The following is a 24336-nucleotide window of genomic DNA, read 5'->3' as shown; positions in this document are numbered from 1 at the left end:
TTGATGGCAAGTGGCTTGGTAACAGTAGGTGATGGCTGGTTGTATGGAGCTTTTCCCTGAAACATGTAATTTAAGCATGATCTGTGGTAGACACAGACTCTTGCTGGTAGATATTAGTTCAAGGCAGAGATCATCTCCATCCTCAACAGCAAGTTTCCTTGTTTTAATGGGGCATTCCTCTGCAACTTCATGTTATCTTAAGTTCTCCTTCCTCACCTACTTGTATTTCAGATGGGTGGTCTTTCTTCCTAAAAATTAATTTCCCAGAGTCCTCTTATTATTTCTCCAACTTGGGGATCTCCTAAGCACAAATGACTTCTCTGACACGGGTGTTCCCACCTGTTCCAAAGCTTTTTTGGTTTTGGTTCAATGCAGGATTTATTCAGGGAGGAGGAATACCTTCTGAGAATCATTCAGGGGCTACCCCAGCACCTACACAAAGAGCCCTCCCCTTCTGAACTGGAAGGATCTCCCTTCCTTCCAAGGAAGCACCATCTGAAATTGTTTCCCCACACAAAACTCGCCCGTGCATTCTCCATCTCTCTGGACAGGTTCCAGCGCCTGCCGTGGGCACCATGATGTGCTGAGAATGCCAAGTGCCCCTGTTCTCAGTCACAAAGACTCTGTCAAAGACTACATGGTCAAAAGAAAATTTGTTAAAACACGCTGAGAAGTCAAATAGCAACAATCACGATGGCCAGATGGTGCTCACAGCCTGAAAGAATGAATCACTGTGTTCTGTAGGCTGGTAGCAAAAATATGTTTGCTATATTTAAATGAAGATATTTTACTGAAGAGTTTGAGTGATTAGGATTTTCTTAAAACTCTGTCAAAATGACATTGAAAGAATTGTGGGCCAAATGATTCAGACCCAAATAACTTGGTTCAAGCATCAGGTGCTTAGCCCAAAAGTTCTTCCCTTCCTTGTCTTTCCTGATGAATATTTTAGCTCTCGTAGCTTCATCTGGTGAAGTATTTGATAGACTATTGTAATTCAGGTATCCAAGAAAAGAAAAAAGCCACACTGTGCAGTAAGCTGCAAGCTAATGCATGTTAGTATTTTACAAATTGCTGCTCTGAACCCTGATCTCAGTGACATCCCTAATGGTTTCAGCTGAGCCATGATTCGTACCTTTGGAATTCTATTTATTCACTGTTGCTTTCACTACCAGATTACAATTTAGGTTACTATGAAAAACTTCTTCATGCTTGAGGACAGCTTTCTGTGTTTTCAACTTTAAAATATATTTGAAGACTCATTAAACAAGTCTTTAGGAGTTCTGGTACAATAACTTGGCTGCTTTTGGTGCCTTTTTTGCTCCTGCCACATTTCCTTCTTTTTATAATTTTTTTTGTCCTTATTCCATTGTCACATTTTTAACTGAAATCAGTGAATTCTGCAATGAACTCTACATTTCTCGCAATTAAAAAAAAAAAACAAAACCTAAATCATAACCAACCACCAGCAGCCAACTCCAACCATACCACATCTTCCTTTCCATAAAAGAATGTGAGTTTCTCTAATTTACTCTTGAACAACTTGCAGGGGGGAAGAACTAAAAGAAAAGAAGGCAATGGCTGATCTTGCTTCCTTTTCTTCAAAGGAGAGGACAACAGGATTTCTGATGAATTTTCCCTTGGAAGACAAATGAGAACATTCCAAGCTTTGTGGATTGGAAGTTAATGTGCCTAAAGCAAGAGAAACGGGCAGTGTTATCAAGCCCAGAGTTTGCACAGCCAGTGGACTCCAGAGAGAATGAGCCATTTTCCCATCTCTGTCTAAGCTGGCAAGCCCCCACAAAACTGGCTCCATCTGTGATTGCCCTTCCTGCCCTAGCACACAGTGTTTGTGCTGCCTTAGACTGACCCACCTGTATCCTGAGAAAGTCCAGTGCATTTTGTGGTATTATCCAGTGGTGTTTGGGGTTTATTCAACTGTGGTCATCAACGGTATTTTTCTTCTGTATATGAAACAGTTGCCCATGCTTTGTCATATTTTAAATTTTTTTCTAGAACTTACCCATAAATTCCCTCTCTTTGCTACAGTGAAGTTCCATAATGGCAGCATTATTAGGGAAATATTTGTAGCTAAGAGCATCCACCTAAATCCAACTGACTTCTGTGGTGATGAATAGGTCCCACAAGCGATTTTAGGACAGAGCATTAATTGTTCTTTTCCGTCAGGGACGTGACATCAGGAAGGTTTTTTACCAATCCCTTGTGCATTTTAAGTATGACAGTGGCTCTTGTGATTCTTAACCATTCTGTCCTGGCATATTCCATGTGTGGAATGTAATCAGGTTTATTTGGAGGACTCTGCAGAATGTCTGTGAAGGGAAAGTGTGTGGGTGGAATCTTTGCCCTGTTAAAAGAGATGAGAAGTTTCCATTGCCTGGAATGAAGTTCCAGGTTTTAACCGGGGTTCTGTACACACAAGATAAGCGGCAGGCAAAGCTTCTCGGTTGTGGATATTTCTTATCTCACAGGGAAGTTGTCATAAGAAACTAAGCATTTAGAATCTTCTGACATGTACATTATTGTCAATTCTCAGAGTGGCAAAAGAGCTACCATTCGAGTCAGTGAAAAATCTGGATAGTTGTAGCAAGAATCAAGGGTACATCTTTAGGAAGTATTCCTTATAATCAACCTGAGCGAGATTTCTTGGCACTGAGGCTCTCATGCTGTGTTGGAAAATGTGTTTCTTCATTTATATGAGATGAGAATTTCATTGAAATCTCTTTCCCTGCAGAAGAAGTTCTTTCATTAGTGCAGAAGTAACTGTAGGTTAATCTTAAGGGTTTTTGCAGTCAAATTATTCTAATCTGCCAGAAAATTTACCTGGATATGTATGAAGACATTACCTATTCACATCCATTTGAATAACAGAAAGTCACACTATTTTCTTACTTAACCCGTGAAGCAATATTCAGTCTAAATCCCTAAAACTGTACTGCTGCCTTAAAATTTAACATTATACAGGGAATTAGAGCTGGAGAAAGTTCTGGACTATTCTCTGTGGAAACAGCATCGGTCATCATCCCTGGGATACTGAAGATTTTAAAGCTAAATCAAAGAAGCTCTGCCCTCTTTCAGTATCCCAACTGGGCTGAAAAATTTATGGGACAACATACAGAAAAACAGTCAACGTTATTTCTTTGCTTGTAAATAATTCTACAGTCAGCTCCACAAGTTGAGTTCTATTCTCAGCCTCTCTTCTGTTGTCAAAAGAATTTAAAATCTGCTAAACTGAAAGCAAGCAAGGAAAGCACACTTGGCTTCTTTTGCCTTGAGTATTTAATAGCTTTCCTCAGGCTGCTGGCTGTGCCACTCTGAAATAAATGACACTTGTTTTTGCAATATAGGAGAGTATCTGTGCGATAGTATACCATCTTGTCATCCATTGCAAAAACATTTGTGACTGCTGATAGCTCTGGAGTCTTGAATTTTAATTAAGGAATTCAATTTTCAAATGATTGCTTCCCACTTCTCTTAAATGTTCCATTACAAAATCCTTCAATGCAATTTGATTTTTGTTTCCTTTGATTAAAGGTAAAAATGCAAATCAATCACTAAAGGTCATTTGGGAAGGAACAGAGATTATGGAAATACATGTCCACGTCTAGAACCATGTGTGCAGTTCCAGTTTCTTTATCTCGAGAAGTGCATCAGAAGTAGGGAAGAGTTTCTCCTTTGTGTGTAGGACATGGATATGTGTCTATGTGAAAAGACTTGTACTGACATTGAGGGGAACGGGAGATGGGAAATGAGCAAAGAACAGAACTGGAGTCAGACTGGAGTGCAGGGTGGGGCTGGTGATATGCCAGGTCCAGAAATGGGGAGGTTGTGTTGTTAAAACAAGTCACACCTCTCCCAGAGGACAATGAACACAGAAGTGACCACGTCTTTGTAGCTTTCTGTGAGTCAGAGAAAACAGATTTCCACCAAATCATGCCTGTTCTTTCACGAGTCTGCGGTTCTAGCATCAGTCTCACTCCTGTTTGCTGCTTTGGTCAGTTTTGTATATTTTATTGCATGCTTTGCTGCAATAATGTCAAGATGGAAATGGCAGAGATGGATATTGCAAAGATGATCATCACAGCAGGCAGCTGCTAAGAGACAACACACAGGAATGAGTAAGGAGCTGAATAATGATGAGGAGAGAAATAAAAAGTACCGGAGAAAACTACCAGCACACACAGTTCAAACCATGGGGATATCAAGGAGGAAAGCAAATCTATGGATATTTTCCAGCTGTTGCTGTTCTAATTTTATTTAATTCTCTTCACCCAGTGTGTGTATGAAAATAGAGTATCTAGCACTGGCAGAAATTTCCTTTGCTTGTGTTAAACGTTTGTGTAAAAAAATAGTCAATATTTTATCTGGATTGTCTTGTACCAATTTTTAAAGAATATAATTGTTTTCTTTAAAGGGGAAAAGTTAGGTTTTACTGAGTAGTCAGACCAGACTCTATTGTCAACATTGCTAAGAAAGGAATCAGTCTAAGCTGAACTTAGTGGTAAGGGAACCTAACAGTGCTGTTTCTCTGGTAACAGAAAAATTGTGCAGAGAGATCAGTGTGTTCACAGGAAAGGCCATTAAAATTCTCTTATTGCAGTATAATTTTGCTTTGTTGCTGATATCTTTTCCTCTGCTCTTCTTACTGGCTTTCTAAATGCTAGTGAAAAATCAACTTTTTTCTTTCACAGATAAAATTATTTTTCAGCTGTAAGCGAAAGCAGGGTTTTTTCTATATAAAATAGCCTGAAGTTTGTTGGTTTATTTGTAAATGCCACTTTGGGCTGTGACTTTGGCCGGATCGATGCACTGCTGAGCCTCCAGCTCTGTGCTCCTGCAGCACCCCAGGTCCCTGTTTGTGTGACTGGATGTCAGCTGTGAGAAACGCCCTGGCCATGCAGGGGCCGAGGGGTGTGTGCCCTGTTCAGAGATAAAGGCTGGTAAGGGGAAAAGGTGTCACTGATTTTTATGCTTGTTTATGGCACTAGGAAATGAAATAGTCCTGGATGGCAGAAAGAGCAACATGGAGCCAGAACAGCCTGTTAATGGTGAGAAGGGCACTTGGATAAATAGTCCCAGCAGGGTAACCAGGAAAAAGTGGCTGCTTTTTAATTCAGGGAGCAAAATGGAGGCACCCTGTAAACTGATGAAAAGGACTTCTTTATTTATACTACTGCAAAAAGCAACACGGTGGAATGACATCCACAACACGTCTTGAAGGTTTTGCATGGTACAGGGAAGGAAAATGGCAGTCAGAAAAGTCTATAGAATCCAGATGAAGTATGAGTTGGCTCATTATAAGTGAGAGCTATAGGCAAGAACATATCTGTGACTGAAGTTGTCACTTTTAAGAGGACATGTTTTGATTCACAGGAGCTCTTAGTGTGAAGTCAGCTGTGTGGAAATAAACGGGGAAAGACTTTGAGATAAAAGAGGAAAATCTATCACAATGTATATAAAAAGTGTGGGAAAGGGGAGGGAAAGTGTATGAAGAACTGTAAAAATAATGAGAAGATTATTTCCAGAAAAGTGTAGGATTGAATAGGAACCCCCAAAGATTAGAATGAATGTATTGGTGAAGAAAACAGTCATGTTTTGGAGATCAAGAAACACAGGGCTAAAACCAGATCTGACAAAAATTAAACCAAGTCGGATTTTACAAGGATGACTACAACATGTTTTCAAGTTGTCTTGGAATGATCCTGATGACAGCCTGATATGAAAAGGGCAGGAGGTCGTGCTCCTTAAAAATGCCTTTATTAGAGTGATCAGCTCAGGTGGGGGCCCGGTGGGTCACACGCATGCCGCTGCTGCTTCCCGGAGTGGCACGGAGGAGGAGGAGCGCAGCTTTGTCCGCTTGACACGCAGTCAGAGCTGGGGATTCCGAGCTCACGGGAGCGGCAGGATTCCAAAGTTGGAGTTCTGGTCAGGGGTCCTCATACTAGCATGTATCTCTGTTGGTTAGAATGAGACATTAGAGGGGTTCCCGTGGACACTAGGACTGATTGCTCACCCTTTTCTGTAGTTTGAGTCCTTCCATCCCGTTGCGGCTCGCTGTTTTAGGGGTTTTTAGTGTTGCATTTGGTGTATTTCTGCATTTGCATGTTGCTCCTGATGTCACTTCCTCTTCACGGTCCGGGTGCCATTTTCTAGGAAGCAGCAGGGGTGAGACCCGACCCGACAGGGAAAAAAGGATTTCCAACAAGAGATGAACAATAGGTAGTTAGCAGGGAATGAACGTGGGGTAGTTAACAAGGGCTGAACATGAGGTAGTTAACTGGGGTGAACAATGGGTAATTAACAGCCACTTAACACTGGCCGATAAATAAACACTCTGTAACTTCTGAGTAGTTTCTTATTCATAACAGTCCCCCCATTTTTCTTTGATCAGGCTTGGATCACAAGTCCGCATCAATTTGCAGTTTCTGGTTCCTCAGCATAAATTTTTCTTAGTTTCTGAAATTGGTCATAGATTTCTCGTGCGTTCTTGTGTTCCTGGTTATTTAAGTTCATTATCTTTTCTGGTTTCTTTAATGCAGCCTCTATGTTGGTCTGTATGGCCGAGGTCACCGTCTTAATTAAACATGGAAGTAGGCAAGGTAAGAAGATGAGGCCAGCAATGATGCATACAGTGAAGAAGGCTGCCTTCTTCCACCAGTTCCCCTTAAAGGACCATAGATTATCCCACCAACTGGAATTGAGTATGGGAGTCCATTCCTGATTTCCTACATATGCTAACTTTCTGATTTCGTTTGAGATGTTTCTAGTAACTTCACTTCTATCATCGATTTCCAAGCAGCATTCAGATGAGTTAAACTTACCACAGATCCCTCCCTCATCAGCAAGTAGGTAATCTACAGCCAATCTGATTTGATAAATTACAGTCCTGGTTTGGGTAAGTTGGTCATTAATATGATCCAGAGCTAGGGAAGTTCTATTAGATACCATCTCTAATACTGCTTGGAGTCTGATAATTCTATTTAGCATATATATCGGGGTCCGATAGCCCCAGGACCCGTCTTGAGCCCAAGTGGCTGGGCCATAGGTTTCAATAATCAATAATCTTTTTCGGGGTCCAAACTTCGCTTTTCCATTTTTGTGCTCCCCCAATTTGAATTACACTTCTTTTTTCTCTTCCAGCTTTTCTTAAATCATCATATATGGGATTTCCCAGACTCGATCCCAATTCTTTTGGTAACAAAAAGAAGGCTGGTTTTATTATCCCAATGGTACAGCTTCCTGACCAATCTCCTGGAAGCTTAGTATATGCTGTAGTCCCACAGATCCAGAACAGATGTTGAGGGGCTTCCCAAAAGGTATTATCAATTTTAGCCGGATGTTCCCAATATTTTGCAATTTCTCTTATCCCCAAAAATGGGTTTACTCCTTCTTTAGCACATTCATGCAAATCATATGCCTGATTATAGATACACTTAAACCCTTCCTTTTTCTCTATAGACCAGAACCTATTTGGGTCCTTTGGGATCCTTCGAGTGAGTGAGCTTTTTACCTTTAAATACCTTTTGCAAGCCATCCTTCCCACCTGAGTGTTGTATTCTCTCCCCCTTCTGGAGATACATTCTTCCCCTATTATTCTGGTTTTCAAATTCCACTGCCCTTCTCCTCTTTTCTTGAGGATGTTTGCTTCGGTGTTATTTTGCTTCCACGTTAGGATCTCTAATGGCCTCAGGCTAACCCGTTCCCATGGCCAAACCTCAGACATTTGTGTGTTACCGCAGACCCAGCAGTTAGTTAAGTTTAGCTTGTGGCTAATTCCTTCGACTAGGTCTATAAATAAATTCTTGCCTGTGGGAATTTCCCAATCATTTTGTTCCTTTATGGTTTTCACTATGTCTTTTTCTTTTATCAAGTCTACCAGACCTGCTTGAGTGGTACTTTGTTCAAAGCACAGCCAGGTTTCTCCAACCAGGCACTCCCCTAGGAGTTGCTGCCTAAAATTAGCAGTGCTTCGAGCCATCCAGTATGTTCTTCCATCCTCTTGACAAGTAATTAATTGTGAGAGGTCAACACAGCTAGGGTTCAAGTTAGTATGGACTCTTAGTAAAGAGGTTACTTCCTCTTCTTCATACAGAGGTTGGTAACATTTACTACATGGCTCTCTTGGGTTCCCCAGAACCCCACTAGCGATCATAGCCATGACTACCACCCTTCCCAAGAGTCTGGTATGAGACATCCTCACAGTCTGCCCACCCGGCCTTGCCTCTTGGGGATGTTCAGAGTCCAGTAGAGTCTTTTCTGCCCCTTTCTCTGGTTAAACCTCTCAACTCGTCCTCCTATCAATTTGTGCTCACCTAGGAGAGTGCTCAGTATAAGATTAACCTGTGGCTTTTTGAAATTTAGTTGGGGGGATTTAACTACTGTACAAACTTTTAACACTTAGAATTACTCAACACTTAACTACTTAGAACTCTTTTGAATATACCCAACCAATTTAAAACCCTCTTATAGTTCTAAACACAGTTTTTCTCTTTAGTTTATCAGTCTTTTTGGACTTCTTCTTTTGAGAGTCAACTTTAAGTCTGTTGGTCCTTTTACAATAACATACTCAGGTAAATCCTGTCCTGGGTTAGGGGGTGAAGGTGGTGGTGAATCTGGTCCAATGTCAGGGGGTGAAACTGATACTGACGTTGGTCCGATGTCAGGGGGTGCAACTGACGCTGACTCTGGTCCAATGCCAGGGAGTGGGGCTGGTGCTGACTCTGGTTCAATGTCAGGGAGTGGAGCTGACGCTGACTCTGGTCCAATTCCAGGGGGCAGAACTGGTCCTTTGACCCTCGTGAAGTGTGTCCAACCCTTCTCTCTGGTTCTCACAGCCGAATTAGTGACGAGGAGCACCTGAAAAGGGCCTTCAAATTTAGGTATGAGTGGTCCACTATGCCAAGATTTTATTAAAACCTAATCTCCGGGGTTAATATTATGTACTTTTGTGTCCAAAAGGGAGGTCTGGGGTAGGTATTCCTTTTTTCTATGTCCCTCTAAAGTTCTTCCAATAGCCTCTAGATATTATCTAGTGGCCTCCTCTCCTTCTAGATAGTCTCCAGTGCTATAACGTGTTAACAGGAATGGTAATCCAAACATCATCTCATAGGGTGAGATCCTTATATCAGATCGAGGTCTTGTCCTGATCCGTAAAAGTGCTAACGGTAAACACTTTACCCAATTAATTTTTGTTTATTCTATCAATTTAGTTAGTACATTCTTGAGAGTTTTATTCATCCGTTCTACCCTTCCAGAACTCTGGGGATGCCACGGAGTGTGCAACCTCCACTCTATTCCTAGGGCCTTGATTACATTCTGCAATGTTTGAGCTACAAAATGTGGGCCTCGGTCTGAATCTATAGTATTTACTATTCCACACCTAGGGATAATGTTTTCTAGGATTATCTTTGCCGTGACCTGGGCAGTTTCTCTTTTGGTAGGAAAGGCTTCTACCCAGTGGGTTAGATAGTCTACTATAACCAGTAGGTGTTTGTATCCCTGTACCTGTGGCATCTCAGTAAAGTCTACCTGTATTCTCTGGAAAGGTCTTAGGGCCAATTCCCTTCCTCCAGGTACAGCTTTTCTCATGACCTTTTGATTTACTTTTTGGCAAATTAAACAACCTCTGGTAATAGCCTTTGCTAGATCATACGCAGCTATACATAGGTTGCTTCTTAAGAAGTGGTCACAAAGTCCCTGAACCCCGCAATGGGTTAATTTGTGTAGTTCTGTCAGCACTGTTCGAGCAAGTGCTTTGTTTAAAAATACCTGCCCATCTGAAGTTAACCATTCCCTTTGTTGTCCTTGATGCAAACTTAATTCTTTTATTGCTTTCCATTCCTTTTCACTAAAAATCGGTTCCTCTTTCCCTCTCTCCTCTTCAGGTGTGGTTTCTATCTGAAGAATTTTCACTGAGTCCCCCGACTCCAGAGCTGCTTCCTTCGCAGCCTGGTCAGCCAGTCGGTTTCCTCTGGCTTCAAAGTTGTTCCCCTTTTGGTGTCCTTTCACATGGACTACAGCTATTTCGGTTGGTTTTCTTAGAGATTCTAATACAGACTTTACCAAGCTCTCATGGGCCAGACTTCTTCCCTTTGAGCTGAGATAACCCCACTCCTCCCAAATTTTTCCAAATGTATGGACTATTCCAAAGGCATACTGGGAATCTGTGTAAATAGTTCCTCGTGCCCCTTCTAGCAAATTTAATCCTCTTTTTAAGGCATATATTTCACAACTTTGGGCTGACCAGTTTGAGGGTAGTTTCCCTTTTTCTTGGATTTGTAAGGTCTCTCTGTCTATGATAGCATATCCTGAGGCTCTTTTTCCATCGATAACTCTCGAGGAGCCATCTATAAACAGAATTTTTCCACCTACCAAAGGCTGATCTCCTAAATCTTCTCTTACTTTTGTCTGAAGATTAATCAATTCCAGGCAGTCATGTTCTAAATTTTCAATGGGTTCTCCCACAAGGAATTGTGCTGGATTAAGAGCACTTGACGTAACCAATTCTAAGTTATCGGTGCTCATTATTATTATTTCATATTTTAATATTCTAGCATCAGTTAGCCATTGTTGGGCTCTTTGACTCAAAATTGTTTTGAGGTCATGTGGAGTATGTACTTTGATTTTTCCCTGTAGTGTCAATTTTTGAGCCTCCTCAATCAGAATGGCTGTAGCCGCCACTACCTGTATGCAAACTGGCCAACCTCATGCCACAGGATCTAGCAGTTTAGAAATATAAGCCACAGGTTTTCTACAACCTCCCCAGTCTTGAGTGAGTACACCATAAGCTATTCCCCCTTCTGCACTCACAAAGAGATCAAAGCCCCTCCTCAGATCTGGTAAACTCAGGACTGGGGCAGAGGATAACTTCTCCTTTAGGTCTTCTAGCTGTTGCTCATCTTGTGCTGTCCAAGTTATAGGATCTGGGGCTACCAACTTACCATACAGGAATTTCACACTCTGTGTGTATTGATCTAACCACAATTTGCAGTATCCAAACAGACCCAAGAGCTTCCTTACATCTCTTTTTGTTTTTGGAGCTGGAAGTGACAGAATACCGGAGATTCTTTCCGGACTCAGCTTCTTATATCCCTCCCCGATTATGTGTCCAAGATAGGTTACCTCTGATTGTACAAATTGCAACTTCTCCTGAGAAACCTTCAGTCCTTTCTCCCCTAGAAAGTTTAAAAGTTGTATGCTGGCTGCTTTAACTTGGTCCTTCTGCTGTCTGGACACCATTAAATCATCTACATACTGTAGGATCTGCACATCTCCTTCAGGGACAAAGTGTTCTAACAAACCCTCTAAAGCCTGTCTAAAGAGGTTGGGGGATTCAGTGAACCCTTGAGGTAATCGGGTCCACCTCAGCTGTTGTTTTCTTTTTGTATCTGGGTCTTCCCACTCGAATGTGAACCAATCCCTACGCTCTTCTGCCAGAGGACATGCCCAAAAAGCGTCTCTTAGGTCAATAATAGTGAACCAAGCATGATTTCTTGGAATTCGGCTCAGCAGGCTATATGGGTTGGGCATGACTGGATGTCTAGCAATGGTTCTCTTGTTAACCTCTCTTAAATCTTGCACCAGTCTATATTTCCCTTCAGCTTTCTTTACTGCTAGGATAGGAGTGTTGTGCGGTGATGTGCATGGTTCTAAAATCCCCTCCTGCAGCAGTTGTTCAATTACCACAGTGAGTCCTCTTCTTCCCTCTAGGGAAATGGGGTATTGCTTAACCCTTATAGGTGGTGTTGCTTCTTGCATTGTTATGGTTATTGGTGGGATATCCAGAAGCCCCCGTTTTCCTCTCTCAGCCCATACCTTTGGGTCTATTTCAGTGATGTCCCCTTGGGACAATTTCATTATTTGCACTACTATTTTTCCCTCCCTTGGGATAATTCCAACCTCCAAATGAACCTGTAAGTCCCTCCCTAATAGGCTCTTCTCTAGTTTAGGCAGGTAGATAAAATTAGCTTTGCACTGCCTTGAGTTTCCCATTATTTTGACATTCTCGATTATCAATGCTCTGAATGGTTTTCCCTCAGCCCCTAATACCTCACAAAATTTCTTTCCAATTACCATTCCCTCTGGTAATTTATTAAGACAGGACTTATCTGCCCCCATGTCAACTAGAAACTCAAATTCCTCATTTAGGGGTCCCACTTCAAAATTTACCAAGGGCTCCTCAAGATGTTTCATCAGGTCCCCTAGAATATAAAGCCCCTGACACCCCTAATCATCACCTCTAAAGACTTTTTCCAAAACTTTGTGTTCTCTGGCTATGGCCTCATCGGTGCTGAGTTTTTTTACAAAACCTCTTGAAGTGTCCAGTCTTCCCACAATAACAGCAGTGCCTTTCACTGAGAGAGACCAGACTTTTCGCAGCTCCTCCAAAGTCCTTATATCCACCAGCTGATACTGACCTTTCCTTGCTTGCTGCTAATGGCGGACCAGACCACTCTTTCTTTACCCTGGTTGGTGGTACAGAACTACCTGCCCCCACACTTTCTCTAGCCACAGCCACCATAACTCTGGCCTTAGCTTTAGCTTTTTCCTCCTGCCTCTTCAGATACACCTTTAATGCTTCCCTCAGCAATTCATTAATGTCTTTCTCTTGCCAGTCTTCCATCTTCTCTAATTTCCTCTGTATATCTGGCCAAGATTTGCTAACAAACTGGACTTTCAAGAGCACCTTACCCTCCGTGCTATCTGGATCTATCTTAGAATACAATTGGAAGTTCCGCCGTAAGCGGTTTAGCCAGTTAGCTGGGGTCTCATCCTTCTCCTGTGCACTCTCAAATGCAAGTTTTGTATTCGTTCCTTTGGGAACTGATTCTCGAATTCCCCGGATGACCAATGACCTATACTCCATCATCGCCTTCCTTCCTGCCTCTTGGTTAGGATTCCAATTAGGGTCCGCTAGAGGCAGTTTTTGCTCCCCGGTGGGTACCTGAGGTCCGGGCCAATTATCCTTTTCCCAAATTCTTATGCTTGCCACCCGAATCATCCTAATCTCCTCTGGGGAAAACAGTATGCTCAAAATGGAATTCATCTCCCCCCAGGTGTAGATATTTGGTCCTAAAAATTGATCCACCTGGTTAGCAATGCCCACAGGGTCCTCAACAACGTTCCCCAACTCCTTTTTAAACCCTCTCACCTCAGAGGCTGTTAATGGCACATTTACAAAACCCACCCCTCCCTGTACTCCACCCATAGGAACCTCTCTAAGGGGAAACAACTTCTCTAACTTCAAGGTCTTGGAGCAAGTACAGCAGTAGGGCCCTTCCTCAGACGCCACATTTCCCACTTGAGGATTGTTAGTGTTAGTGGGGGCCTGAGGAGGATTGGTATTGGTTAAGAGGTCACCGGGTAGAAGGGCTCTCGTGCCCGAATCGGGAGAAGAGGATGGGATAGAAGGAGAAGGACCTGGATACATAGCAGATGGAGGTGTAGAACATGCATTAGATGAAGGGAGTCCCTGTAGTGGAGTGACAGGAGTAGGTGAACAAGCCTGGGAAAGTGGTAAAGGGGTAACAGCCAGGGGAGGGGCTGGTATAGGGAATGCAGCAGGTGGAGGAAGCTCCTGCAGGGGAGGGGCAGGAGCAGATGGATACATCGGAGAGGGTGGTAAAGGAATAACAGCTGGGGGAGGAGCTGGATCTGCTGCTTGAAGTGCTGCAGGCAGGGGAAGAGCAATAGGAGGAGGCAGACAATCTAAGGGGTCCCACTTTTTACTACTTTCCTCCCCTGCCCCTTCTTCCTGCTCGCTCTCCCCTTTCTTCTGTACTTTACATACTCGTATGTTTTTACCCTCAGTTACAACCCTTTCGCAGCAAGTGGCATATAATAATTGCTCGGGGTCAGTATCCTCTTGAGCTTTCAAATAGTTGGTTAATTGTTGGCACATCCATTGGTCCTTTGTGCCACACCGTGGCCATCCTCCAGGTATTTCTAAGTTTGGCCAAATCTCCACACAGTAGTGGATCATCTTGATTTTATCTAATGTCCCCATAGCTTCTATGGAGTCCCATTCCTCTAGCAACTCACCTAGAGGGCTGCTCGGGGGAATATTCTTTTTTTCCCTTCCCCTTTCCCTTGGTTTTAATGGAGCTCATTCTCTTACTGCCACACCCTCCCATTTTTCAAACCAACAAAAAAATCCCAAGGCGCCTCTTTCCAAAAGAAAATCAACTGACAGATCTGCCACAGAAGACTCGAGACCCCAACCTCCTCTGCCGAAGCTCGTGCCTGACCCCGACTGGTAAGGGCTCAAAGCAAAAAGACTGCCTGATTTGTAGTTTTGCCCGGTCTCCTTTACCAAGGCCTAGGCATCAGGACTTAAAAACAACTAGACCCCGGCCTCCTTTGCCAAGGCTAGTGCCTGACTCCTGTTAGCCAGGACTTAACATAAAATTGCCTGATCTGCTAAGGTTGCCTAACCCCCCTTGTTAGGGCTTACCTATCAGGACTTTTCGGGGGTTTGCGTGCCACTCACACACTATTTCCTCTGCACACCCGGAGAGGGGGGCCCTCTTTACCCCCCTAAGGAGATGCCTCACTCTCTCTGGCTCCACTCGCTTCCCCCCATTCCCGGCCGGACCCCTCACGGGAGTCCAAAAATGCAGTACTAGGGGTCCACACTTGCCTCGAGGGTCCGAGCTGCCGGCCCTCGTCTCACTCACTCCCCACTCGCTCGCCTCCTTCTCCTGCCACCGGATATTTCTCATCAATCCAGCACTCCTCAGTGCCGCAGGTCCTGAGTCAATCCTCCAGTCCGGAATGGCCAGCTGTCCCCGAGGTCCAAGATGGCCAGTCTTGGGGTCCTCTTCTGGGCGTGGCCTATCCCGGACGAGCCCCCACATGATATAAAAAGGGCAGGAGATCGTTCTCCTTAAAAATGCCTTTATTAGAGTGATCAGCTCAGGTGGGGGCCCGATGGGTCGTGCACACGCTGCTGCTGCTTCCTGGAGTGGCACGGAGGAGGAGGAGCACAGCTTTGTCCGCTTGACACGCAGTCAGAGCTGGGGATTCCGAGCTCACGGGAGCGGCAGGATTCCAAAGTTGGAGTTCTGGTCAGGGGTCCTCATACTAGCATGTATCTCTGTTGGTTGTAATGAGACATTAGAGGGGTTCCCGCGGACACTAGGACTGATTGCTCACCCTTTTCTGTAGTTTGAGTCCTTCCATCCCATTGCGGCTCGCTGTTTTAGGGGTTTTTAGTGTTGCATTCGGTGTATTTCTGCATTTGCATGTTGCTCCTGATGTCACTTCCTCTTCACGGTCCGGGTGCCATTTTCTAGGAAGCAGCAGGGGTGAGACCCGACCCGACAGGGAAAAAAGGATTTCCAACAAGAGATGAACAATAGGTAGTTAGCAGGGAATGAACGTGGGGTAGTTAACAAGGGCTGAACATGAGGTAGTTAACTGGGGTGAACAATGGGTAATTAACAGCCACTTAACACTGGCCGATAAATAAACACTCTGTAACTTCTGAGTAGTTTCTTATTCATAACACAGCCTACTCCACGATCCTCAGCTTTCTGCCCCACCTGGTTGCTAGAGCTTCAAGGCCTGGGCCGTGTGTGAGGGGCTGGGCCCGGGCCCTTTGGGCTCTTTCGCCGGGAATTTTGGAAGCCTCAGGGCCCAGTGGTGCCGTTCGATTTGGTTTGGCTTGGCCAGCTCGGTTTTCTGGACCCAAGCAAAAAGCTCTTCCCTTCCCTGGCTCGGAGGAGCTGCAGTAGCAATCCTCCAGCTGCCTCCAGGGGAGTTGAGGCCGGAGCAGCGGCACCGGCGGGAGCGCAGCCCGGTCCGGCCCCGAGCCTCGGGAGGCTGAGCCGGGCAGGGAACGCACAGGGGGAGAGAGAGACAGAGAGAGGCTCTGGCCCCACTGCTCCGCCCACCCTGGCTGCTGCAGAGAGGAGCTCGGTGCCAGAGAGTCCCGGCACGTGCTGGCCTTGGGCTGGAGCTCCGCCGGAGAAGCGCCGCTTCCCTCAGAGGGACAAGGGAAGCTCCGTGGGAGCTCCATTTCCCTTGGGGTGAAAAGGGAAACTCCGTGGGAGCTCCATTTCCCTCAGAGGGACAAGGGAAGCTCTGTGGGAGCTCCATTTCCTTCAGAGGGACAAGGGAAGCTCCGTGGGAGCTCCATTTCCCTCGGGGTGAAAAGGGAAACTCCGTGGGAGCTCCATTTCCCTCAGAGGGACAAGGGAAGCTCTGTGGGAGCTCCATTTCCTTCAGAGGGACAAGGGAAGCTCCGTGGGAGCTCCATGTCCCTTGGGGTGACAAGGGAAGCTCTGTGGGAGCTCCATGTCCCTCGGGGTGACAAGGGAAGCTCCGTGGAAGCTCCATTTCCCTCAGAGGGACAAGGGAAGCTCCGTGGAAGCTCCATTTCCCTCAGAGGGACAAGGGAAGCTCTGTGGAAGCTCCATTTCCCTCAGAGGGACAAGGGAAGCTCTGTGGAAGCTCCATTTCCTTCAGAGGGACAAAGGAAGCTCCGTGGAAGCTCCACTTCCCTCAGTGAAAGCCGGTGCACCACGAGTCAGGAAGGGAGATTCCTTCAACATCTGCCGCGTTCTTCGGCATTTTTGGATCTTTGTCCTTCTGTGTGTGGGGCAGGGGCTGAGTTCTGGGGATTTGCTGTTCAGCAATTGTTTGCTTTTCTTCCTTGCCTTGTGGGCATTCTGTTGTTAATAAACTGTTAGTTTTGGGTTTTTTCCCCTACTTTATTAGCATTAATTTTCTGTTGGTGGAGGGGAATTATTGAAACTCTTTAGAGAAGAGTACTCATTGCAGAGTGCCCTCTGTTATGTTTGTCTCAAAAGTGAGACACAAGTATATTTTAATCTACATAAAATAAAAAGAGAATAATATCTGGAACATGATCAAATAGAAAATCAGCATATCATTCAGCAAGAACTGATTATCTTCAAAACTAAAATACTGGGATTTATAAAACGAGGCAATATTTTCTTGATGGCAGGTAACAAGAATTTACATCATGAACTGAAGACATGATCTGGAGGAAGTGATAGAGATGGAGGAGGACCAGCTATAAATACCAGAAGGTACACACCAGAACAGTGGGGAAAAGGCAGATGTGGTTGTAGAGCACTTCCAGCAAGGTAATTCCAACAGAAAAGTATTGATACTATTGGGAAAGAATGGTGGCATCTCACTTGGGAAGCCGTGTCCAGTCTGAGTCCCCCACACAGGAAGGATGGGGCTGGAGAGATGCAGAGGGCCTAGGAGGGAATGGAAAATGAGGAGCAGAACAGTGTTGGATGGGCTGGACACAGGCGAGACAGACAGTATTATATGTACGTACTAAAACAGCATCAGGAGTGTGGGTACTAGAGGCAGAAGTGCAAACACTAGTTTTTCAACAACTAGAACAAACAAGAGTTCTTCAACTAATTATGTGTAAATCCACTCTGAAAATTAGAAGTGGGTTCCTAGTCATTAAATGTGGCAAAGTTTGCAGGAGTCCTCAAAAAAGAGCAGTGAAATAATTGCAGAAATTGTCCAGGTCTGAAGTTCACAGCAACTGAAAGGTTTTATATTTTGCTAAGTAATTGTCAATTTCTTGGTTTAGCTTCTCTCACTACATATATTTAACCTTTTATGAGTAGTGACTCAAAAATAAAGCTTTTCATCTTGTGAGACTCGTTTTCAGGCCCTGCAGGCAGACATTTATTCATTAAACTCTGCTGCATCAGAGCTACTTGTCTGCCCTTGGATACCGTTGAGTACAAGTGTTCACCATCGGGCTGTTTACAGTGTCAGCCCTGAATAAGCATGCAGCAATTACCAGGTGGTTACAGTGTTTTAGGTATGACAGATCTATGGCCTGGTGTTCCTGGTTTATTACCTGTTTGCTTTAGGGCACTTAATTTAGTGCTGGGGGATCAGACTCCTCGGAGGCAGTAAGCATTTGTTGCAGCCGTTACTCTGAGCATTTGCAGCCCATAATGCTCTCGTCCCCTATGGCAGCCAAAGGGAAATAAGGGAACATCACTCAAGTGTCATTGTGGAGGGACCCGGGTGAGGACGGGGTGGGGGGACCATGTGTGATCACAGAATTAGGTCTGAATGCTCTTCCTGAAAACGTCTTTTCCATGGGAGTTCACATATAAATAATGTGAAAATTGGAATTTAAACAACAGTCTAATATTTTAAAAATTATTTAGAAATGCATCTATTAGTTTTGCATAAGTATATTTGTAAAAAAACCCCAAGCAACCCTCCCAATAACACAGGAGTGAATATTGCTGCCTTGGGTCAATGCTTCCTAAACTGCAGTCAGCTTAAGCTGTTTTCTTTAATCCTTTGAGTTTGAAAAGACTGTGAGGGGTTATATATTTACATGAGGTAATTGGTATTCCATAGATAGGGAAGGTGGGCTTGTTAGTGCTCCTTTGTCACCATCCCCCATCACATTTTACTGGAAGACCTTATTTTCAGGTATGTTTGTAGCTTCCACTGCAGTGACCTTCCCTCCTTCCCCTGCCACTGTCTCCTTTCAGATAACTTCTTCCTGCTATTGCAGCTAAAATAGCCAATTTCTGAACCTGAATTGAGGAAAAATTCCTGCTAGCCATGCTAATAAAATCACATGAGCATTTAATCCACATGATCTCACATCCTCTGCGTGGTGGAGCAGAGGCTTGAGGTCAGAGGAACAATCTTTTGCTGGGATGAGTTCTTTCTGTCTCTGTGAAATTTGCCTGTCAAGTCACCAGTCTCTGAAAAATCCCATTTTACAGACATTTACTAGAACCATGTGGATTTTGGTGGGTGAAGTCTCTGAAAATGCCCTGGGCATTTCTAAACCTGCTCCAGAAATGCAGCTTCTGAGTGAGCTGCTGCTGTTATCCCTCCTCCCCACTGCAGCTGTTTTCTTGCAGGGATTGGGACCGTGGGGGCCGTGACCGACCGTGGCTGTTCCTGCTGCCACCAGTTCTTAACTACAAGATGAAGCATTCAGGGTCTAGTTTGGGTAGTGCTGGATGCCTTTATTTTTTATTTTTCTTCTGCAAAACGTTTCTAGGGAAAGGAAGAGGAGAACTAAAGTGTGTTCTGGCTCTATTGTCTTTTATTTTTAAGGAAATTTATTTTCTCTACCACTTTAATTGTAGTGTTGACCGTTATGGAAAAGCTTGGAATTACTAGGAAAGAAATGGTGCCCTTTCAGGGAATACAAGGCCTTTTGTTCAGCCCTGTGTCTAGCCACAGGGTGAGGGCAGGTAATTAAACAGGGAATAAGTGCTCGCTGAGCACCACAGGACATGGACATGAAAATGCTCCTGCAGTCAGAGGACCTTCAGTATGCACCTCTTCATATTGCACAGCTGTGACACCTTTCTATGACGTTGTGCCATAGCAAATGGTAGGATAACCACACTTTTCTGCCCATTCATTTTTCCTGTCTTCACCCACATTATTAAGCAGAAAGTGATAAACAGAGCAATTTCAGCATTCAGGGAAACTGCCATTTTTTCTCACTCTGTCTTTCTCTGAGGGCTATTTCTCAGGTCCCGGTTTCTTTTTACATGTGGAAAGAATGCAAAGCATAAACCCCTCTGAATGATGTTTTCTAAGCCATTTTGTCATTTCTGTTGTTCTCATCTGCTTGGATTTCAGTTTGTCTTTTTAAAATGTCATGTCCCAAACTGAATCCCATCAGTGCTGCTACTGAAGCCTGAGCATTGCTGAGCAGAGCAGAATGATTATTGTGCTGGTTTGAGACAAACTGTTATTGTTAATGTAATCATTTGTGGCATTTGTCCTTTTCTGTGTAAGCATCTTAGATGTGAACTGCAAGCAGTTTATGATTTAACTTCTAATAACTGTGTCTTGGTAGGAGTGTTCCTTGGCCCACACTTCTCATAAATATTGGCTTTGGGTTCAGTAGTCACTGGCATTGCTGCAATCTTCTGGACTGTAAAAAAAAAAATCTATTTTAAAGAGTTCATATAAAATGCATTAGGCAATGGAAGACAGACAAAATGGCTCTCTGTGGCAGGGAACATCACAGGGAATGTCACAGGGAATATCACAGAATCACAGGGCTTTTTTGTGGCAGCCCAGCAATCCAAAGGTATTTTTTCATGGTTGTTTAATGAATCTGAAGTAACTGGATTGTCATGGGGAATAGAGCCAGCCCTGAGTGCAGCATTTTATTCACCCTGACAGACTGCACAGGGCTCAAGGCCTTTGCTGTTAATTCAGGGGAGAGGAGCACAGCAATGCTGACATTTGAAACAGGAGGGACAGTGGGTACTTTATGGTAGAGTACAGAAATGTGCTACCAAGATGTCACAGCTCCAGTTAGCACCTCCTGAGTGTTGAAATGGATGTGGAAATCAGTAGCTGAAATAAATGGAAACTGCTACTGTAGGTCACTTTACTTTTTCACTGCCAAATATTCTGTCTTCTTAATATAAAAGTTTTACAGATGCCACGGTCCAGCTCCTGTTTTCTCTCCTGTAACCACATTGGCCACATCTTCTCAGAGGGAAAAAGAATACTCGAGCTCTTCAAGTCCCTGGCACCTCTCAGAGCAGATTATATATAATTTTAGTAGTTTCTCCATAGATAGAGAAAAAATGCCTCTTTTCTGAGACCCTCAGGGTTCAAAGTGGTAGATCAAGAGTTTGTGCTTGGCAGGGGAAGGTAATAAGGCATTCTGTGGTCAGATGTTAAAAATGTCAGATCAGAAATATGAGTGTTATGGTTTTGTACCTCACTGTACTGAAACCACCACATTGAGGTAACCACTCATTGACTGCTACTAATGAAAAAACCCTAATGTTTACTTGGAGATGCATCATGTTAAAGAAACAGGTTATCTAGAATAAAAGGGAATTAGTGCATGGGTCCAGCTGTAAGATATGCCGAGCAGCCCCAGTTCCCATTGTGTGGCAATTCTGCAGTAGCTCCGCTGTGGGCACAGTAATTTCCACACCAGGAATATTTTTGTGTGGACTAAATGTGGCCACACACGGGGGTAGTGGAGAGCAACCACTAGACTTGAAATTCCCTCCCTGATTTATCCCACCGTGGCTTCCATCTGCAGACAATCTGGTCTCGTTCCTCATGGCTCATTTGTGCAAACTCCTGCAAGGGAAGTCAAGAGAAGAATGAGAGCAGGTTAAAATCTCAGAATCTGGGTGGTTTCTCTGAGAGCTGGGAGCACTTAGCACTGCAGGATTGAGCCTCAAGGCACTTGTTTCTCCTTCACAATCAGACAAGTCTTCAGTTCTTGAAAAATGGATGCTCAGGGTTCCTGTTGCTGTAATTCCGTTAGGGAAAATGGCTGGGAAGTGAGGAGAGCCAAATGTTACATGAACACGTTCAGTAGTCTTAGCACTACCCAGCTTCCCTTGCTTTTTCACTGCAGAAGTGGTGAAGGCAGCTTTGCGTGGCAGTTTTCAGCATTGTGGGATGAAGGGTAAGGCATCCACTCAGTTTTCCACGGGACCATTTTCTCTGGGTGAAATTCAGAGTAATGATTTGGGCAGAGGAAGAGAAGCCTTGAGAACAAAAGCTCTTCCTAGCAGTGTGCTCAGCTTGGTTCCAGTGGGGAAGAAAGTCCATGTGGACTGGGAAAATGGGCAGGGATGGGTGACTTGAGAGCTGGTGTTGGTTCTGTTGTACTCAGACCTGCAGCACGGTGGAGTTTTGACTTCTGCAACCACAAGAGAAGCCTGGAGAAGTCATGGAAAGTCAGATGAACTCTTCTGAAATATATGCAGAAAATTTCTCATTATTTATTGCAAATGCCCAGCCACTGAATGTCTGAGGCATGTGCCAGAGCCTGTGGTCAGTGATGGGAGGGTAAGCACTGCTGTGGGAGAAGGGCTAATACATTTCCATCTGAACTGACTGCAGAATTACTGTACACAAAAGCCCAAATTAATATTTTGCAATTTTAGATGTGGTGTGCCCAGTCAAAATTCTGCCATGTGATTACAGTGACAAGAAAAAATTTTTGATAAAGAGAAGAAAAGAGAGGAATCTTTGTAAATTGATTGCTTTTGATAAGAATGTGAATATCCTGATTTTGGCTACGTTAACCATTTAAACCTCCCATTTTTGGTGGAAATCCATGTAAAGTTAATACCCACTCAATGGCACTTAGGAGGTTCTGAGCCTGGACATATGTTTTCAAATGCAGGTATCGTGGAATAGACTATAAAATACAAATACTTTTTCTGTCACTATAACTGAAGTTGCACATAATGACAGTTTGAGTTACGAATGATGAGTTGATTTTTTTTTTTTTTTTTTTAGCTTGTGATTTAAATAAATCTTTCACCATTACATTCTGTGTACTTTGAGGAGGGATTATAAAGAAATATGAGAAGGTTATAAAATAGAAATTGCTAGAAGGCTTATTTGGTGTTTGGGAGTCCTGAGCATGCAGCTGAAAAAGCCTTTGGAACAGAACCAATCTCTGTGGAAGCTTTATTGATTACACAGAGAAAAGTCCATTTTAAACACTTTTATAGCCCTGTGTTGCCTGAGGAAGCAAAATCTATTACACTTAGATGATGAAGTTTTTGTTTATGAACTCAGCTGTCTTAGTGGCCAGCTGGAAGCAAGCAGCATTATGATTTCTTCAGTCTATAAAGCAGAGTTACCAAAAAGCCCCTATTTCCCCGTGTGTCTGCCCCTGCTGTTTTCAGGCCATCCACAGTGTGAGGTGCTTTGCCACACGCTGCAGCCGGACCTGCAGTGCCTCCTGGAATGGCTTTCCAGGTCAGGGAGCTTCTCAGGCCCCCACACCTCCAGTGGGCCGGATCCGGGCTGTACTCCCTGGTCGGTGTTTGTGTCATTGCTCTGGTTGCTCCAGGCTTTTTCAAGGCTCCGGGTTTTTGTGATGTGTTAGGGGAATGACTCATGGTTAAATAAGCTGTGAAATAAGCTGCCCGAACAACTCTCACTCATCGGGATGATAATGCTGCTCTACACGAGGATTTCCACCTCTCTTTGATCTATGGAAAGGTCTAAGCCAGAAAGATGGGAGAGGAAAAGTGATTCCTTTTCTTTGCCTTTCCTTAAAAGGCTGCAGTGTCAGGCTGCAGCGGAGGAGAGTCTGGGTTTGGAAGGCGCAAGGAATCTCCAGCGGCTGGGGAAAATACCAGAAGCTGCTGGAGGGCAGGGAAGAGAGGACAGAAGGGCGGGCGGGGCTCAGCAAGGCGGCGAGGTCTCTCTCAGCAGAGACCGGCGGTGGCTCTGGAGCTCGGGGCTGTGCAGGTCAGCTCTGCCTGCGGTGTCTGGGACTGCAGCCAGGGGGGCTGAACTGACTCCTGGAGAGCAGGAAAGGGCAATTTTGTGTGTGCTGTGTGCTCACAGGCTTCTTCTGGCCTGCAGTGATGGGGCTGACATTTGGCATCTCACTGAGGGTGAAATGATGTGACCTGCTTGTTCTAGCACCAGGTCTTTTATCAGTGTGGGCTCGTACCATCAATCCAGCTGGAACTGGTACCTGAGAGTGCTTTGAGTCTCAGGGACTGTGAAGTTGATTAAATTGACTCTGAACCAGCATCTTCAGACACTTCTGCCTGTCACCTCCATTCCCCCAAAGCTCAAAGCATGCAGAGAAAAGGGTAAAAAAGATAAAATGCCTGACTTAGTTCCATCTAGATCTTTCCTTGGAGCTTACAGTTCTTTTCCCTCCAGCTGACCCTCATTTTTGACTGTGAGAAACAGACTGTGCTGTTCACAGCATGTTTGCTCTTTCCTCTTGTGATGCCTTGCCAGACTGACAACTTTTAATGACTCCTTGAAATAGATGTGAGAAAGATTTCTCACTGGTAATATCAAAAGTTAGAGCCTGCTCATTTGGACAATAGCACCAGGTAGCTGCACTTTTACCATTGATTTATGTCTCAAGGAAGATGTGGATAAACACAGAAATACAGTGAAAAGGCCTCAAAGCACTCACAGTTCTGTTCTCTTTTACTCAGCTTCTCTTTCCAGTATAGTTCTGAATGAAAGCTGTAGCAGAAGGGTTCTGGCAGATTGTCAGGCACTCAAGTAGATTAAACTTCTTTCTTAGACTGAACATTGTAGGAAAGCTTTGCTGGAGAATTAGAAAAAAATGCAATGAAAAGATGGAATTCGTACAAAATTAACAACCTCCCTGTGTTTAAGATCGAGGCATACCAGCTGTAATTTCTGTTAGCTGTGATCTTGCAGGGTTTTTATGACAGTTTTACAGAGGTATGTTTAAAACAGAAAACATTTAAAACTTTCCAAAACCAGCGTGTGAGGATTCTGCAGCACTTTGCTCTGTACAAGCTGTGGTCAAAATTAATCAAAATGTTC

At 44.1% G+C, this 24336-nt stretch overlaps 1 long non-coding RNA gene across 1 annotated transcript in view; it reads left to right on the top strand.

The window, feature by feature from the left end:
- LOC137472876 (uncharacterized) overlaps positions 1-24336 on the top strand; it is a 41010-nt gene that overhangs the window by 4621 nt on the left and 12053 nt on the right. Inside the window, exon 2 of the long non-coding RNA XR_010998461.1 lies at positions 16985-17126. This is a non-coding gene — a long non-coding RNA (uncharacterized lncRNA). The remainder of the gene's footprint in view (positions 1-16984; positions 17127-24336) is intronic.

This window comes from Anomalospiza imberbis, chromosome 4 (assembly GCF_031753505.1).
Source record: "Anomalospiza imberbis isolate Cuckoo-Finch-1a 21T00152 chromosome 4, ASM3175350v1, whole genome shotgun sequence".
NCBI classification, from domain to species: domain Eukaryota; kingdom Metazoa; phylum Chordata; class Aves; order Passeriformes; family Viduidae; genus Anomalospiza; species Anomalospiza imberbis.
This window is presented reverse-complemented; position numbering and strand designations above follow the sequence as displayed.